Source organism: Saccoglossus kowalevskii, chromosome 11 (genome assembly GCF_978046115.1).
Source record: "Saccoglossus kowalevskii chromosome 11, keSacKowa6.1, whole genome shotgun sequence".
NCBI lineage: Eukaryota > Metazoa > Hemichordata > Enteropneusta > Harrimaniidae > Saccoglossus > Saccoglossus kowalevskii.
The window spans coordinates 34,205,005-34,211,857 of NC_140651.1; the positions used below are offsets into that span (position 1 = coordinate 34,205,005).

At 32.9% G+C, this 6,853-nt stretch overlaps 1 long non-coding RNA gene across 1 annotated transcript; it reads left to right on the forward strand.

Annotated features, from left to right (window-relative positions):
* Positions 1-554: 554 nt before the first annotated feature.
* On the forward strand, positions 555-6,149 carry LOC146737161 (uncharacterized). Its single transcript, XR_014930976.1, has 2 exons — positions 555-667; positions 5,979-6,149. It is a non-coding gene; the product is annotated as an uncharacterized LOC146737161 (long non-coding RNA).
* The last annotated feature ends 704 nt before the right edge of the window (positions 6,150-6,853 follow it).

Here is a 6,853-nt window from a genome sequence, read left to right on the forward strand (position 1 = left end):
TTATTTCGTTAGCACGGAACAATTTGATTTGCAATACAACTGATAGTAGAGCTACACCATGTCAGTATTTTTTTGCAAGTACCCCCCGGTGGAGTCCGGTCAAACCCTTGTGGCAGCCATGCTTGTTTTTATTATTAAAGGACGCTTACTCGCGTAATCATTCCATATTTGGAATTCGCATTTCCTTATATGGTAACTGTAACTTATGGCCTCACGGTGACAGATGTATTATTTTATGCATTATTCTGTATTATGTTAATGTTTAGTTGAGAACACGTCTGTTAGGAGTTCAAAGGACCCTTACGTTCAAAAGTCTCCCCTGTATATTTTTTATATCTTAATTACTCACTAGTTTATGACTCTTACATTCATATTTTAGCAGAAAGTTGTTTAACTTTATATTATCAACAGATACTGTTGGCGTTTCCTTATTTTTGCGAGACTCTATTTATTATTAATAACTCTTTTTCGTCGGAAACCCCGTTCTACTTCTTCAAATGTGCGAAAAAACCCGTCGATAGTTGACTACTAGCCTGAGGAGTATGAAAATGGCATCATGGGAAAACTTTAAATTTGTCTACCGGAAATCAATGGCCGTTCTGTTGCTGTTGAACCGTTCCGCGAATCTTCCACATAGATTGCTATTTTACATCACTGCGACTAAAAGGTGGGTAGTTATTGCATTCAATTTGTTAACAAATATGTACAAATACTAAATAATGGGAGGTAGGTGTTTCATGATTGTAATCGCTTCGTGGACAGTTGTCGCTGACGATGGTTCCAGTGCCAAAGACAGAGTGCTCGTTTACTAGTGCAGTGATGTGATGGTGTGAGCTGCAGTCCGGGTGCTATGAATTGGGAGATACAATGTAATCAGCAATCATAGCTAGCATATAAATTGTTCATGTTGCTTCTAAAATATGCCCGACAAACAGCTCGTCGCAGTTTAGTCGGTCGCCACTTATCCTGATCATGGAGGTAAAAAACATCCGTGTCCTGATAGACAATCTGCATGGTGCTGTCTCCAGTGTTTTTGTAATTTTGGTAATGTGTTTTGAGAAATCTGATTATTTTTAAATATGCCTGTGCGTCGTACAGCTCTGAACACGAAAATTAGAAGCAGACTGGCAACGCAAGCCCCATCAAGTCATTCCATGTGTGCCTCCAATTGATCGAATGTACAATGATACGCATTATTAACTTGTCGAGATAAATTGATACACTGTAATACCTCTACCCAAAGGAGGGCAAGTATGTTTGAGTTACAAATTTTGAGTTACAAACAAGTCTTATCATAATTTAAAGGTCACTGTGACCTTATTCAAAATTATTTAATTTGTACCCCATAAAAGTATATACTGAACATTACCATATGTTTTGTGTTGTTGATGTAACATTTTCTGTCTGCATTTGGTCAAGATCTAAAGAAAAATATGTTTACTATGAATTTATTATTTTATTCTGTTTTAAAAAGAATGAGAACCTGTTTAACATTTTATATAATAAATTTAATTTAAGAAAAAACACAAACTGTACACACTTTATTCTTTTATCCAAGATTTTGTATGATCATATTTTTATAATTTATACTATTTTGAAGTACTGTTTTTGAGTAAACTTAAAAAACATTTTTTAGAGAAATTTAGAAATAATACAGCAAAGGAAACACAGGCGTACACTACTGTACACTATTATGTAACACATATTTACAACAGCATAGTATACAAAACAGAAAATGTTGTATTTAAGTTAAACAATTCTCACATGTTGCGCATCTCCATACCTGTCATAAAAGTGGTATCTCCCAACTGCCTGCGAAACATGTATCTAAACTCCAAAGGCGCGGCCTTTGATCTGATTGAGTTTTGTCTAAACAATCATGTACATTTCATGATCGACCTGATCGCTTTTATCGAAGGTTCTAACTGGCAAATCTGCACGTCTGTGTTTCCGTTACTGATTTATCTGCATGATTGGTTGGAACTCCATTGACAATCCCTTTTCACAATGTTTGGTCCAGCATATTGGTTACAAGTGTACGAACAGTCATATCTCTGCCATTTCTATGCCAATCTTCTCCAAACTGGGTATGATTAGTGTACTTATGGGTCCGGTGCTGACAATATATAGTGTGTGTGCTAATTTGCATATTTGTAAATTGTAATGCTTATGGATGAAGTCATATCTCTGGCATGGCTGATATTCTTCACACTTAGCATGATTAATGTAATTATTGATCCGGTGGTGACCATATATAGTGTGTGTGCTAATTTGCATATCTGAATATTATTTGCATATATTAATGTTCATGGACAAAGTCGTATCTGGTGTTTCTATGTTGATCTTCTCCAAACTTGGTATGGTTAGTGTACTTATGGTTCTGGTTCTGACAACATATTGTGTGTGTGCTAATTTGCATACGTTTGCATATATTAATGCTTATAGACCAAATTGTGTCTGGCATTTCTATGCTGACTTTTTCCAAACTGTATTGACTGTCACGCTTATTTTTAAAACTGTTGCTCTCAATTTACAAATTCTCTCTATTCACACTAAAGCTTTTCAGTGTTTAACTTAAATTGCAAGAACAAAGAGTTCAAAAATTTCTAGCAACTACATACAGATTTGTTCAGTGTAATCAACCAGATTTAAAAATAGCATACACTGCCTTATAGTCACTGTAATAGTACATTGGTAATAGTACATTGGTAAGGTACCCAAAGCTGTAACTGCTAGTGAATGATTCCAATTTTCCATGAACAGCTTGGGAATCAACCATCTCTGATGGTTTTCTTGTTTTATTTACATATTAAGACATTTGAACAAAGTGATTTATTGAACTTAACACACAAAATCACCATTACCTGTAAGTAGCATTTTATCTATTTGGAAACTGTACATGTATAACTAACCGGATGCAACACATACATGTGCGGTCAGAAGGGATTTAAATTTTGAGCAGTCTGTATGAAAAGGGGGATGATTTTTAGCAACGCTGTCGACTTTGTCTTCGTCCGTCCGTCGTCCTTGTCAATGTTTTACTTTTTCGACTTCTTCTTGAAAACTACAAGCCTGAATGCTTTGATACTTGGTGTATATGTACCTTGGGTAGATCTCTCTCAGATTTGTTCATTTTGTATTGATATCTTCAATTTTCTAATTTTGGTGAATATTTTTGTCATTTTTGGTAAAAAGTGATATTTTCGGCTTCTTGTTAAAAACCACAAGTCTCATTGCTTTGATATTACATATATAGGTACTACATGTGGACCACTCTCAAATTTGTTCATTTCATGATGACACTTCAATTCTCTAATTTTGATGAATATTTTTATCATTTTAGTAAAAGTGGTATTTTCGACTTCTTGTTAAAAACCACAATCATATATGGTGAAAAATGATATTTTTGAATTCTTGTTGAAAACAAGTCCCATTGCATTGATACTATGCATATTATTCATTTTCTAATCATATCTTCTGTTCTTTAATTGCAATGTGCATTGCTAACAGCGGAGCTATCTCAACCGAGAGGCTGCTTGTTAAAAACTTCTCTCTGAAAAGGGGTTTAGTTTTCTCACTTACAAATGTATTACTACAGCTGCTAACAATATTGTATAATTTTATCTTACCACTTTGTTGTAAATTCATATTTTACCCCATTTATGCATTTTATCGTTTTTTCGGACTGCTATGCTTTGTCAGTTTTCATTCAAACTTGGTACATAGATTATACATGTTAGGATACATGTCCATGACGATTTATTTCACAATTGGATCAAAGATGGCCGACTGGCAGTCTTCTTGTTTTTTGAAAATGTTGTATTTTAAACATGCTTTGTCAGTTTTCATTCAAATTTAGTACATAGATCATACATGTTAGGATACATGTCCCTGGCCGTCCGTGAGTTCCTGAGTCTGTCCGTCCGTGTGTCCGTCCGTGTGTCCCTCTGTCCAGAGTCATATTTCAGAATCCTGTGGACTGATCCTGTTCATTCTTTGCATGTGCCTAGTACCTTATGTGGGGCATATGCACATGCCGTGGTTTTGTGATTCGATTCAAAATGGCTGACTGGCAGCCATCTTGTTTTCTGAAAATGTTGTATTTTGGACATGCTTTGTCAGTTGTCATTCAAACTTGGTACATAGATTATACATATTAGGATACATGTCCATGATGATTTATTTCGCAATTGGATCAAAGATTGTTGACTGGCAGGCATCTTGTTTTTTTTATGCGGTATCTTGGACGTGCTCTGTCAGTTTTCATTCAAATTTCGCACATACATGTACTTTATACATGTTAGGATGTATGTCCATGACAATTTGTTTCAAAATCTGGTAAAGGATGGCCGATTGACAGCCATCTGACTTTTTGGCCTTACTACTATATTTCCACAATTTATGTACCATTTTCATTTGTATTTGGCATACATCATACATATCAGTGTGTTTCATAATCAGATCATAGATGGCCGAATAACGACTGTTTTTATTTTTGGCCATATTACTACTACACAGAACACGTGTTTTGATGTAAATAAACAATCTGTTGTATACGCCACTTGGAACTCAAGTTTCAAGGACACGCTCGTGACAACTCTTCCGCTTTAATATGACGAGCACAAAGAGAACTTTGAAAAATTTTACGGGGACTGTGCAATTTTCAATGACTTGTTTTTAATTGTAATTTTATCATATTATTTCGTAGTCATTTTATTTTATACCCTATTTATGCATTTCTTTATTGTATTCTCGTCATTTTTGCAGTGGATTGTTCAATTTTATGTAAAATTTTATATTACATGTATATGCTGTGCATGAAAAACCATTTATGGATGTACTGTTTTAAATGAATAAATTACAAATTACAATTACAAATTTTGACCTCAAAACAAATCGATTTGTCCATGGTGTCAGCGATTATTTCCCCCAGCACATTTATCATCCCTATCCAACCACATCTGGTGCCACTGGTAACTTCACTGTCCCTTACATGTGTTTAACCATTACACAACATAATTTTCAATACGCCACTATTAAACATCTGAACTCTGCCCCCCCCCAACCCTAAAAAGCATGGGCAGTAGAAGCATTTTCAAACAAGAGCTGAAGAAAATGCTTCTCAGTGAGTGATATTTATCTATGTACATAGAGCATATTCATTTTAAAAGTATGCAAATTTGAATACTCTTATTAAATAATTTTAATATCATTCATTCATTGTGATGATTGATTATACTATTTACTGGTTGATCTCATTTATTTAATTCATTACTTTTGTTTGTTTACTGTGACTTTTATGACGACTTATTTTTTTTATTTAATATTAAGCGCCATGGACTAGACTAGTCCAAATGGGCTATTTCCTTGGTCCCCACCAGTATTATACAATTTTGTCCCATACATGAACATGTCAATATTTTGTTTGTATACTGGTGAAATAAATAAATATAAATATAAATCTAGAACCAGTGATCATATTCAGACAAAACTCAGCAATCGGATAGTATGGGACAAACGAAAGGTTTTGTTACAAATCTGTGCATATTTAATCAGGAAAATTTGCATTATAATGAATTCTTCTGGTGCTAATATCTCAAAACAAAATCGCCACATACAACCCAGAACACTGAAAATTATATTTCTAATATCCAGATGAAATCACAGATAATTTAAGGCACTTGTATAAGATCTAACTAGTTGTTGTTGTCAATCTGTGCATCATTAACTTATAACTTTTTTGTATGAATAAATTCTTGTTCCAATTGTACCTTGATAACTAATCTTAATATTTAAGTAGTAGATATGCAGTAACCGTATGTCAACAAGCTATTCTGATATCTGCATTAGGAGCATATATATTGCATGTTTTATATTATATATTTACTTCTCAAGAAAGCTGGCACAAAATAAAATGTTGTAGTATATTTCTGTACGGTTTAAATTAAGGTTCATTATACATTTCTTTTTATTCACAGGATGAATGCAGTACACCAATTAACTAAGGAGTTGTAATGAAGACTGGATTGGTGGAAATTTGTCAGATCCTGACCCTCCTGAACCTTGCATACATGCAACCTGATATTATTGTTTTGTTTTGCAAATGTGTGTTTAATATTAACTTGAATAAATGATTTTCTCAAATGATACATTTTAGGTGTTTTGTTTCCCCGTCTACTTCACGAATAGTTCAATAATTTATAAAACATGATGTTCAAAAGTGCCCTCAATAAATGTCTACTAATATTAATTATAAATAAATGGAAGTTCAAAAGTATCCTATTTACATTCAAAAGTATACTGGTAATATCTTACAGTTAGGTAATAGAAGATTTCAATAAATGTCTACTAATATTAATTAGAAATGAATGGAAGTTCAAAAGTATCCTATTTACATTCAAAAGTATACTGGTAATATCTTACAGTTATGTAATAGAAGATTTCAATAAATGTCTACTAATATTAATTATAAATAAATGGAAGTTCAAAAGTATCCTTTACATTCAAAAGTATACTGGTAATATCTTACAGTTAGGTCATAGAAGATTTCAATAAATGTCTACTGATATTAATTAGAAATAAATGGAAGTTCAAAAGTATCCTATTTACATTCAAAAGTATACTGGTAATATCTTACAGTTATGCAATAGAAGTTTTCAATGAATGTCTACTAATACTAATTATAAATAAATGGAAGTTCAAAAGAATCCTATTTACATTCAAAAGTATACTCGTAATATCTTAATGTTATGTAATAGAAGATTTCAATAAATGTCTACTAATATTAATTATAAATAAATGGAAGTTCAAAAGTATCCTATTTACGTTCAAAAGTATACTCGTAATGTTATGT